A 12,365-nucleotide genomic window follows, 5' to 3' on the forward strand; every position below is an offset into this window, starting at 1 on the left:
TAGTGGCAGCATAAATTCTGCATCTTCCCAAATCCCCACGTAACAGAGAGCAACTAGATCTCAAAGACCCATCTCCTGAAATAACATTTACAGCAAAACCAGGTGACAAAATATCCGCAAGGCCCTAAAAGGCAGGCAATTTATTTTGCACACCTACAATACAGGGGGTACAGTACAGGTAGGTATATAGTGCCTACGTGAGAGAAAGTAGAGGGAAGTAACAGGGGAGACAGACCTGAAGTAATGAAAAATCCACACAACAGGTACCCATTTGAAAGCACAGTGAGCTATTTTTGAGAATGGTGCTACACGTGGGAAGGATTCTTCCTATTCCAATAACAAGGAGTGCAAGGGGCCAGTGGAAGACCTAAAGGGGTCTAGCCTCTGAATCCTCAAAACTGACCGACCAGGGCTTCTGTCCAAGAAGGGCCCCACACTAAGAGACGGCTCACAGTGGAGTAAAAGTGTGTGGGAAAGAGACTGCAAAAAAGAAGAAAAGAAAGGGAAGGATAAAAGTGGGACAAGTACACAGAGCCAGGAAATCTCAGAAAGCAAGTCACTGTATTTAACACCTGGACAAACACAGCAGAAGAGGGGCTCCGAAAAGATGCAAGAGCAATCTGAAACAAGCCTCCCTCTACAAGTTCAGGAAAACGAAATTCACCAAAAAATAATCAAGTCTCACGACGTGAAATACCCTACGTTACTATATGAAAAAAGAAAATGAAGAGAAGAAAATATCTCTACAAATAGTAAAAGTCCTCCAGGAAGAAATGCTCAAAAAACAGATCAAAGTGGTAACGCACTGTTTCAAAACAAGTTTAAAATCATACAAGACATGAAAGAACGTCACAACTCAGAACTTTAAAAATTCAGAAATGAGGAGACAATTTAAGAATTAGAAATCAAGCACTGGGTGTTTTATGGAAACCAATTTGACAATAAATTTCATATATTAAAAAAAAAAGAATTAGAAATCAAAGGCAGTCATTTCAGAAATAAACACTAAAGTAGAAGGAATATAAGGGTAAACACAATAAAAGCGACTCTAAGAGGAACAGTAAGCAAAAAAAGAAAGACTTTGACACAGGGAAAATGGAAGAGGAAACAATCGGAGAGACAGTGACAAGTGTTGAAGACAGGCGAAGACACAGCATACCAGTAACTGTTTCTGGACATGAAAAACAAAGCTAAAACTAGAATAAATAATAAACACTAAAACTGAGCATGTGATTTAACAGCAAAATTACCTATACGTGTATTTTTTTAAATTTTTTCATCAGATTTTTAAAAAAATGTTTTGAAATATTTATTTTTGAGACAGAGAGAAGCAGAGCATGAGCAGGGGAGGAGCAGAGAGAGAGGGAAACACAGAAACCGAAGCAAACTCCAGGCTCTGAGCTGTCAGCACAGAGCCAGACGCAGGGCTCGAACTCATCAATCGTGAGATCATGACTTGAGCTGAAGTCGGACGCTCAACTGACTGAGCCACCCAGGCACCCCTCATCAGACTTTTTGACAGCAACACTTTGTGCCAGAAGAAAACAGAGGCACTAAGCACCGCAGGGGGAAAAAAGTGATTCAAGATTTCCTGCCCAGCTAATATGACCTTCAAATACATAGTGTCTGACAGTGCTGTTCACATGCAAGAACTCAGGGAATACTGTTCTCAGGAGTCCTAAATAAAGGATGTACTAGGGGCAGGTCTTTCCACCCACATGCCCTGCCCCGTCCCCGTGCTTTAATAAAAACAGCTCTTCGTGGGGTGCCTGGGTGGCTTAGTCAGTTAGCCTCTCAGATTTCAGCTCAGGTCATGATCTCATAGATCGTGAGATCAAGCCCCACATCTCTCTCTCTCCCTCTCTGCACCTCTCCCCCACAAATAAAAAAAAAAAAAAAAAAAAAAAAGCTTTTTGCAAAAAAAGAATGAATGAAAAAAAAAAAAAGAATGAGCTAGAGGAACTAGAAGACAGTGACCTAAGGAATCTGTAATTAAATGTAGTTCCTCATAGAAGATTAAATGAAGACTAAAAGGAAGAGACGATAGTATGAAATGGCTACATACATGATCTGACAATGTAGATATAGTACATTGTAAAAAAAAAAAAAAAAAGTGAGAGGAGACTGGAGATGGCTTGTGCAAAAGATTTTAATGTTTTCAATAATCATAACCAGATGTGGCAGCATACTTACATATACACATGCATATCCACATATATATGTATATATATGTGACTGCTATATGTGTAATATGGGATGAAACAAATTATTACTTCTAGAAAAGTAATTCTGGAAAAATCCTTCGAAGTCAGAATTCTTAATAGGGAAGAAAGGAATCTTAATATGGAAGAAAGGAGAGGCCTATGCCGCATAGAAGTTAAGTAAAAACCCCACAGTTCTGAACTTAAATAGAAATAGTATGAACTCACAATATTTTATCTGAAACATAAATACTTCCTAGCTCTGATCACTGAAAAGGCCTAGAAAAAATGGCCACCCTGGTACCAAAAGCATTCCTTAGTACCAAGATTGTGATCCTGAAATAGCATTTTCCACTAAAATAAACTAAGATTTCCTGGAGAAATTGCTGATTCCAAGTCTGGACGCAGGAAATGTAGAAGATGAGCCCAAGACATCTTGACAGACCAGTGGAGGAGTTCAGAATGTGCCACCCCAAAATAAGCCACCTTGGCATACTATTTTGAGTTAAAGTCACCTGAAAACGGCAAATACAAGAAAAACACTCCAACCTTCCTTTTCTTAAAAGGAGATGAAATTCCCGTATGAGAGATGTCCTCCCATTACCAGGAGAGTAACATTCTTATCATCAAGCATTCTATAAACAGACCTTGTTAAAAGCAATTCTCATCTCCCTTTAGCCTCACCACACAGTCACTTTTTCATAACAGCCTCTTTGTTCAACCTAACAGAAAAGCAAGTTAAGTTTCATCATTTATTTAGGTCTTCATTTCTGATGAAGGCTCTCGTGTCATGTAACACTTATAAAAACATGTACGATATTCTCCTGCTGATCTGTCTTACATCAATTTAGTTCTCCAGCCCAGGGTAGAGGTAAAATTTTGCTTCTCCCACACCAGATATCAAGGAAGCTCTCAGTGGCCACCAGGATTGTGTCAAAGAGCTCAGGAGCTAAGTTAGAGGCTCTCACTGGCCAAAGATACGATAAATTGCACTTCATTTAGAAGAGTAATTTCAGAGGCGCCTGGGTGGCTCAGTTGGTTGAGTATCAGACTTCAGCTAAGGTCAGGATCTCACGGTGAGTCTGAGCCCTGCATCAGGCTTGCTGTTGTCAGCACAGAGCCTGCTTGGGATCTTCTGTCCTCCCCCCAACTACTCTGTCCCTCCTTCACTATGCTCTCTCTCTCTCTCTCTCAAAAATGAACATTTATATGTAAATGTTTTTTACACATAAAAAAAGAACAGTCATTTCAATGAATTGAAGACAATCAACATAAATCCAGGAGTCGATAATGTTTTAGAAGAAAACTAAATGGCCATCCTCTGATGGCGAAGGAGAGCCAATTCATTACTTTGAAAACTAGATAAAGCAAGGAATCAAATGTTTATTCAGCCCTTCCTATATGAACTACACCTCGGATAAACCAACCAGTAGGTAAGGGGAAGTCTGTCCTTATAAAATTATTCCAACTAATACATGAAAACAAAATTGTAATTAGAGTATCACTAATCATGCAATCTCCAATGAAATGATAGATGTAGCCACTGAGCACCAATGGCTGTTCTTTTTAAAAAGGCCAGGGGTGGGGCGCCTGGGTGGTTCAGTCGGTTCAGGTTGTGATCTCACAGTCTGTGAGTTTGAGCCCCACGTCGGGCTCTGTGCCGATAGCTCAGACCCTGGAGCCTGTTTTGGATTCTGTGTCTCCCTCTCTCTCTCTGACCCTCCCCCGTTCATGCTCTGTCTCTCTCGTTCTCAAAAAATAAAGGTCAAAAAAAATTTTTAATACAAATACAAATAAATAAAAATAAAAAATAAAAAGGCCAGGGGTGCCTAGGTGGCTCAGTTGATTAAGTGTCTGACTTTGGCTGAGGTCATGATTTGACAGTTCATGAGTCTGAGACCCGTATCACGCTCTGTGCTGACAGCTCAGAGCCTGAAGCCTGCTTTGGATTCTATGTCTTCCTCTTTCTGCTCCTCTCCTGCTCGCTCTCTGTCTCTCTCAAAAATAAACATTAAAAAAAAAATCAATAAATAGAAATAAAAAAATAAAAAGGCCAAAAATGAGGGGTGCCTGGATGGCTCATTTGGTTAAGCATCCGACTCTTGACTTCAGGTAAGGTTATGATCTCACAGTTTGTGAGATGGAGCCCTGAATTGGGTTCGGTACAGAACATGGAGCCTGCTTGGGATTCTCTCTCCCTCTCAAAACAAATAAATAAGCATTAAAAACTTTTTTTTAAATGGCTTTAAAAAAAAAAGCCTCTGGATCCAGCTATACGTTTACAGGAAGTATAAAGGACAGAGAAACATGTTGAACTGCAATGCAAATATATATATAAAAATAAGCACAATCAAAACTGGAAAACTCTACAAATCAACCTGCTGATGTCCTTCAGCAGATATATTATAAGGAAAATAAAGGCACTGAGAGGGGAAACATGTAGATTAAGAGACTTAAAAGGCACAATGATTTTTTTTAATGGACAAGAATAAACTAAGGGGGCTAAGATGGAATACTGCTCAGAATATTCCAGGCGTGGGGAGCCTGGGTGGCGCAGTCGGTTAAGCGTCCGACTTCAGCCAGGTCACGATCTCGCGGTCCGTGAGTTCGAGCCCCGCGTCGGGCTCTGGGCTGATGGCTCAGAGCCTGGAGCCTGTTTCCGATTCTGTGTCTCCCTCTCTCTCTGCCCCTCTCCCGTTCATGCTCTGTCTCTCTCTGTCCCAAAAATAAATAAACGTTGAAAAAAAAAAGAATATTCCAGGCATAATGGCCTACAAGCTGCATAAATATGTGGATAAGAGAAGGCAATGGGGTCAATGGACTAGAAGTTCCTATTAAGGTTAGAAAAGATGTAATCAGGGGCGCCTGGGTGGCGCAGTCGGTTAAGCGTCCGACTTCAGCCAGGTCACGATCTCGCGGTCCGGGAGTTCGAGCCCCGCGTCAGGCTCTGGGCTGATGGCTCAGAGCCTGGAGCCTGTTTACGATTCTGTGTCTCCCTCTCTCTCTGCCCCTCTCCCGTTCATGCTCTGTCTCTCTCTGTCCCAAAAATAAATAAACGTTGAAAAAAAAAAATTAAAAAAAAAAAAGAAAAGATGTAATCATAGCCAATTACCAAAATGTAAACTCCAGGTTCCCAGGAACTTGGGGAAGGAAGATAATTTGGTAAGGTGGTCAGTTTGCATTTTTTTTTTTTTTTAAGTTTGTTTGAGAGAGAAAGGGGAGGTGCGCCTGGGTGGCTCAGTCAGTTAAGCTTCCGACTTCGGCTCAGGTCATAATCTCACGGTTCGTGAGTTCGAGCCCCATGTCTGGCTATGTGCTGACAGCTCAGAGCATGGAGCCTGCTTCGAATTCTATGTCTCCCTCTCTCTGTCTCTGCTCCTCCTCTGCTTGTGCGCTCTCTCTCTCTCTCTCAGAAATGAATAAACATTTTTAAAACATTAAAAAAAAAAAGAGAGAGAGACAGAGAGAGAGACCAAGCACACATGCAAGCGGATGAGGGGCAGAGAGGGAGAGAGAGAATCCCAAGCAGGCTCTGGGCTGTGGAGTGAATCATGGGGCCTGCTTGGGATTCTCTCTCCCTCTCAAAACAAATAAATAAGCATTAAAAACATTTTTTTAAAGGCTAAAAACCAGACACTGTATGCCTCCCAATAAGCGGATACAACACTATCTAGAGTCTTGCCAAAGGATTAAATCCTAACCTGATAAAGCTCTGTCGCCAGGGTCAATCCTATGAACTACAAGATCATCACCTGAGCCAAAACCAAGAATCAGATGCTTAACTGAGCCACCCAAGAGCCCCAATCAGTTTGCATTTAGACAGATATGAGCTAAGTCCTGGATCTGCTCTGTTAGTTTTGTGACCTTGGGCAAATTATTTACCATGAGCCAATTTCCTCATTTATAAATTGTTACAATAATATTTATCTCATAGGGTTGTTCGGAGGATTAAGGGAGATAATGGATGGAAAAGGCCAAAGAAGGTGCCTAGGACATAACTCATAAATGTTCTTTTCTTCCCAGAGGTAAAGTTCAGCATTTATTTGGGGCCAAGTTCAGGTTCCAAATTAAAAACTTCTTTTACTACCCATATGGAGCTTTTCAATCTCTGAAATGCTTTTACCCCATTAAATGAATGTAAGTAAATAATGTGATAAATGATGAGTAAATGAATATGACATGACAAATAGGACATTAAATTTGCTGAAGGGAAAGCTATCCTCATGAATATCCTTATATTTAGAATCAATCTGGTGACTCAATAAAATACTAAGTGGGGCAGTAAAAGGAAATAAGAATTTAAAAACACTAAAGATAATGCTCTATTTCTTAGGCTGGATGAGAGGTCCACTTCCGTTTATCGACAATCTTATTGATACTCTTGATACCACTTATGTTCTTTGATATACAATGTTCCACAATAAATTGTTTAAATTGAAGAACCAGTCATCAGTCATGAGTTTTCTCCTAAGAAGGGAGAACGGATTCTGGTTGCATCAAAGAACTGGCAAACTTTAAAAGAATGAAAGATCCATTAGTATAATCATTAAATAAGCAAACACTGGGGCACCTGGGTGGCTCAGTCGACTGAACATCCGACTCTTGATTTTGGCTCAGATCATGATCCCAGGGTCATGGGATTGAGCCCTGCTTCAGGCTCTGCACTTAAGATTTTCTCTCTCCCTCTCTCTCCCCAGCTCGTGCTCTAAAATAAAAAAATAAATAAATAAGCAAACATATATTGTAACACGTATTCCACTGTATGAATCACGCAACTATACCATGTTTTATTTACCCACTCATCCACTGATGGGCATTTGGGTTGTTTCTGTCTTTTGGCTATCGTGAACATAAGTTTTTGTTCCGACAATTTTTTTTCAATTCTTATGACAAATACCTAAGAACAGAATCACTAAGTCATACAGTAATTCTAGGTTTAACCTGTTGAGGAAACAACAAACTGTTTAACACAGCAGCTGCATCATTATGGACCTCTAGCAATGTATGAGATTACCAATTTCTCCACATCCCCACCAATACTTATTTTCTGGGTTTTTTGGGGGGTTTGGGAATTTTCTTTTTCTGGCTGTCCTGGCAGGGAGGTGAGGTTGTATATCACTATAGTTTTTGATATGCATTTCTTTAATGACTAATGTTGAGCATCTTTTCACGTGCTTGTTGGCCATTTGTACATCTTTGGAAAAATGTCTACTCAAGTTTTTTGCCCATTTAAAAAAATTTTTTTAATATTTTTGAGAGCGAGAGAGAGAGAGACAGAGTGCCAGTAAGGAAGGGGAAAAGAGAGAGACACACACAGAGAATCCAAAGCAGGCTCCAGGCTCTGAGCTGTCAGCAGAGCCTAACATGGGGCTCGAACTCATGAGCAGTGAAATCATGACCTGAGCCGGTCGGACGCCCAACCGCCTGAGCCACTCAGGCTCCCCAAGTCTTTTGCCCATTTTCAAATTGGGTTTTGTCTTTTTGTTGCCGAGTTGTGAGAGTTCTTTGTATATGGTGGATTACACACCCTTGTCAGACACAACTTAAAAATATTTTCTCCCATTCTGTGGGCTGTCTTTCCCATCCCTTGATAGTGTCCTTTGATGCACAAACATACTAAATTTTTATTAAGTCCAATTCTTTTCTTTTGTTCCTTGCTCGTGCTTTTGTTGTCATAGCTAGAATCCACTGTCATATCCAGGTCATGAAGATTTGTTTTCTTCTAAGAGTTTCATAGATTTGCTCTCACATTTAGGTCTTTAATCCATTTTGAATTAATTTTTTTATATGATATAAAGGGTCCAGCTTCATTTTTTCCATATGGATAGTCTGTTGTCCCAGCACCATTCATTCAAAAGATTATTCTTTCCACCATGACTGGTCTTGGCATTCTTGTCAAAAACCAACTGCCCAAAGGGCACCTGGGTGGCTCAGTCAGTTAAGCGGCCGACTTCGGCTCGGGTCATGATCTCACGGTCCGTGAGTTTGAGCACCGCGTCGGGCTCTGTGCTGACAGCTCAGAGCCTGGAGCCTGTTTCAGATTCTGTGTCTCCCTCTCTCTGACCCTCCCCCGTTCATGCTCTGTCTCTCTCTGTCTCAAAAATAAACATCAAAAAAAAAAAAAAATTAACAAAAAAAACCACAAAAAACAACCAACTGCCCAAAGGGCACCTGGGTGGCTCAGTTGGTTCAGGGTCCAACTCTTGATTTTGGCTCAGGTCATGATCTCACAATTCATGAGATTGAGCCCCGCATCAGGCTCTGTGCTGATAGCACAGAGCCTGCTTGGGATTCTCTGTCTCCATCTCCCCCCACTCTCAAAATACACAAACATAAAAAAAAAAAAATTTCCCATGAATGCGTGGGTTTATATCTGGACTCTCAACTCTATTCCACCGCACTAAAAGTGTAGTCTTATGCCAGTAGTGCCATCTTGATTATTGTAGCTTTGTAGTAAGTTCTGAAATCACAAGTGTGCATCTTCCAACTTCGTTCTTTTTCAAGATTGTTTTGCCTATTTAGGGTTCCTTGCAATTAAACATGAATTTTAAGATCAGTTTTTCCATTTCTGCAAAAAAAAAAAAAAAAAAAGGGCTATTAGGATTTTAACAAGGATTATAGTGAATCTACAGATCACTTGGGGGAGTACTGCCATCTTAATATAAGTGGAAGATGACTTAATTTTAACAGCAAAATTACAAATGCCACACTAACCACTTTATTAGGGAAAATGCTGTCTTGCAGTTGAGGCCAGAACATCTACACGAAATCTCCCCGTAAACACATCTAACAAAATTAATAGAACTACATCACACAAAAGGTAGCAGTGGTAGACAGGGAGAAGCACAGCATAACCCAGAATGACCTGTGCACTCTGAAATGAGAAACATTCATTCCCTTTGATTTCAACAATTTCAGCAGTGCAGGAAACAGGATTATACAACAAATAAAAGTTTATATGACCAAAGAACTGAGAAGACAATTCTTCCCTTGTTCAATCTGCTCTCTCCCCAACTCCTGCCAAAATAAATGACAGGGAGCTGGGTAGGTTTTGGTTTTGTGATTTATAACCAAACCACAGACCTGGGACAAGGACCCTTCACTTCTTCTACAGAACTGTTTCAAACATTAACTCAGCGGAAGATGCCCAAAGTTTCCAAAAAGGAAATATTCCAGGTGAGTAAGGAAGTGATAATCAGCATATTCAACTTTTGCCTATTTCCCCTGGACCTAAAAATGATCTACTCCTAAAGGCTTTGAAAACAGAGTCTCTACTTGGAATAACACTTCTTACACCGCATTTAAAATTTTCCACAGTTCTGCATCCATTTTCTCTTTCTGATAAACTCTGTAGGGTTTATCATACGTAAGGACAACCCTAACCTTTTAATACGTTAAATATTCCTTCAGGTCCCTGGCTTGAGTGTGTTGATAGTGCAGTTCTGCCACAATCCTGGCAATTAACATGTAGTATTCCCAATGAAATAACATGGATGTAATAACACTGTCTCTGGACATTGTCCCTCAGCTTAGTCACTTGGGCAACTCCTGCTTAATTCCAGTAGAACAGTGTGAACCTCAGAGCTTCTGCTGGAGAGAAATCACATTAGGGTCCTGGTCAAGGGAGCTCCCATGGTTTATCTTAATTAAGCCAAGGAAAAACGTGGCACAGAACTTTGTTCCTTGCAACGAGAAATTATACCTAACTCTAAATCCCAATAACCTCTCACCCATCTTTTGGCATCTCGTCTATATTTAGCCCGCAGGATTTGCTCTGTAGGTACATTAAGTAGCAATTAAATACAGTGACCACCAGTCTCTAATCTAGAGATCATCAAAACCACCTGTGACACTTTCAAAAGCTATAGGTTGGAAATCCTGCCCAACATTCATTCAGCAGATTGAAGGGTGGTATCCAACCACTTCCAGCTTAACACATTCCACAGGTAATTCAGTTGAGAATCTAAGGTTTAAAGAACACTTCTTTCTCTAAACTACACTAAGCAATCTTGCTTAAAAGACAATATGGCCAGATTTTTGGGAGGGCAGGGGGTGGGTTTTCCTCCCCAGGGGCCTCTAAGAGATTTACGTCCTAAACTCAACTCAGGCCCTGCACCTGCAGTCTAACTAGAGAAAAATAAGCACCATGTTTACAACTGTCCTTCATACCATTCCAGCGATGTGAATTCATCACGTTTTTTTTTTAATTGTCTGTATTTTACGATGTTGTGACATCTTAAAAACTTTGCTGGTAGGGAGACACTGCCCTTCCCAGGGCTATCTAATTTCTGAAGATGATAATCAAATTACTTCGGAGCTGCCTCTCACATGCAGAGCAATCAACTCCTTTAATGCTCACAGACGTGGCCAGTATGTCCCCTGCCCTAAATCATGCCAGGGCCAGGTACCAGGCAACTAGAGGCCACCCCTATAGCCCAAAGCCCACCAGGATTATTCACACCAGCCACTCCTACACTGTTTACTCTGCCCTGCCTTGCCTTTCTCAAGGAATAAAGGCTCTGATCTAAGCTCTCCTCTGTCTCCTGCTCTGCCTCCTGACCAAAACCTTCGCTGTGGCACCATGTGGCATGGCAAACTGTCTTCTCTCTGGAAAGGTAATACATTCTTCCAATGGCATTGGCCTGTGTTGTCACCCAGTCACCTCTACAAATTAAAATCCCTCCAGTACAAATAAGACATTCCACCCTAACCATGACTCTTTGCTGCCACTCCTCTTTGGTGTTTACCGGTCTGATCCAACTGGAAACCATATTACAAAGCAACTGAGGTTTCCAAAAACCATACAGAAAAAGCTCTTGGGAGTCCTTTTAGCATTTGAAACTCAACACTCCGAACTAAATGCAGTATGGCCCAACAATCATCATCTTAGGTATATACCCAAGAGAACTAAAAACACAAAACATGTACAACAGTGTTCACAGCAGCATTATTCATAACAGCTGAAAAGTGGAAACAGCCAAAAAGTTCATTAACTGATAAATGGATACACAAAATGTGGACTATCCATACAAGGGAATATTATTCAGCCACTAAAAGAAATGAAGAATCAATTCATGCTATGACATGGATAGACCTTAAAAAACATATGTTAAGTAAAAGCCAGACAGAAAATGCCACATACTGCACAATACCATTCATATAAAATGAAAAGAATAGGCAAATCCACACGAAGAGTGGTTTCCCGGGGTCAAGGGGCTGATTGGTGGGGCTGGGGAAAGAGAGAATGGGGACTAACCGCTAATCAGTAGAGAGATTTCCGTTTGGGGTTAAAAAAGGTTCTGGAATTAGCGGTGATTGGCACAACCTTGTGAGTATGTGAAAAACCACTGAATTGTACAATTTAAAAGGGTGAATTTTGGGGACAACCGGATGGCTCGGTTAAGCGTCTGACTCTTGATTTTAGCTCAGGTCATAATCTCACGGTTTCTGAGATACAGCCCGGTGTGGGGCTCCCCAGACAGAGCGCAGCCTGCTTGGGATTCTCTCTCCTCTGTCTGCCCCTCCCCTCTCGCTCGCGCTCTCTCAAATAAACAAACTTTCAAAGAAGTAAGTAAAAGGGTGATTTTTACGGTACGTACGTTATATCTCTAAACCCCAACTAAATATTCTCTTCCCTTCAAAGCTACTCCTTCCCCCGTGTTCATAACCTCGGTAAACGGAACCACATTCCACTCAGACGCTCGGGCTAGAAACCTACAAATCTTAACGAATCAAACTTCTGAGTATTTCTCCATTCTTTCCACTCCAACTCCCAATGCGGGCGCCCTCATTTCTCATCTACATTACATTCTCCTAATTGGTCTCACTGCCTCCAGTCTTGCCTCTCCACATCCTTCCTCACGTGCAGGAGGACGTCTCCCGAGGACCCAGGCCGGGTTGGAGCTCCAAGCACTACCGCGAAACATGCGCTCCTCCAACTTCAGCACGCGGGAACCCCTCAGGCTGCACATCTTCCGGCCCCCCGATCTCTGGCACCAACCAGGCCAGAGGGGTGAGCGGCGCTCGCCACCACCTCCCGGCCTCAGCCCGCTCGCTACTTCGGGCAGGGGGCTCTCCCGCCCCGGCGGGCCGACGCGCCCTGCGACGCTGAATCCGAAGACATTTCCTGTGTCAACCGTGGTAGTGCCCTAAACTCACCCTGAC

The 12,365-nt window shown here is 41.7% G+C and overlaps 1 protein-coding gene across 3 annotated transcripts in view; it reads right to left on the reverse strand.

The window, feature by feature from the left end:
- Positions 1-12,365, reverse strand: part of DNASE1 (deoxyribonuclease 1) — a 57,832-nt gene that overhangs the window by 41,712 nt on the left and 3,755 nt on the right. The window contains exons 1-2 of one of the 3 annotated variants that reach the window (XM_047837636.1): positions 6,772-6,792; positions 5,314-5,341 (exon numbers count right to left, since the gene is read on the reverse strand). The exons of 1 other annotated variant lie outside the window; for it this stretch is intronic. The gene's annotated coding sequence lies outside the window, so the exon portion shown is untranslated. Of the gene's footprint in view, positions 1-5,313; positions 5,342-6,771; positions 6,829-12,365 lie in introns of those variants that run through there. One more of the 3 variants, XM_047837635.1, reaches the window with a different exon arrangement.

This window comes from Prionailurus viverrinus, chromosome E3 (genome assembly GCF_022837055.1).
Source record: "Prionailurus viverrinus isolate Anna chromosome E3, UM_Priviv_1.0, whole genome shotgun sequence".
Taxonomy (NCBI): domain Eukaryota; kingdom Metazoa; phylum Chordata; class Mammalia; order Carnivora; family Felidae; genus Prionailurus; species Prionailurus viverrinus.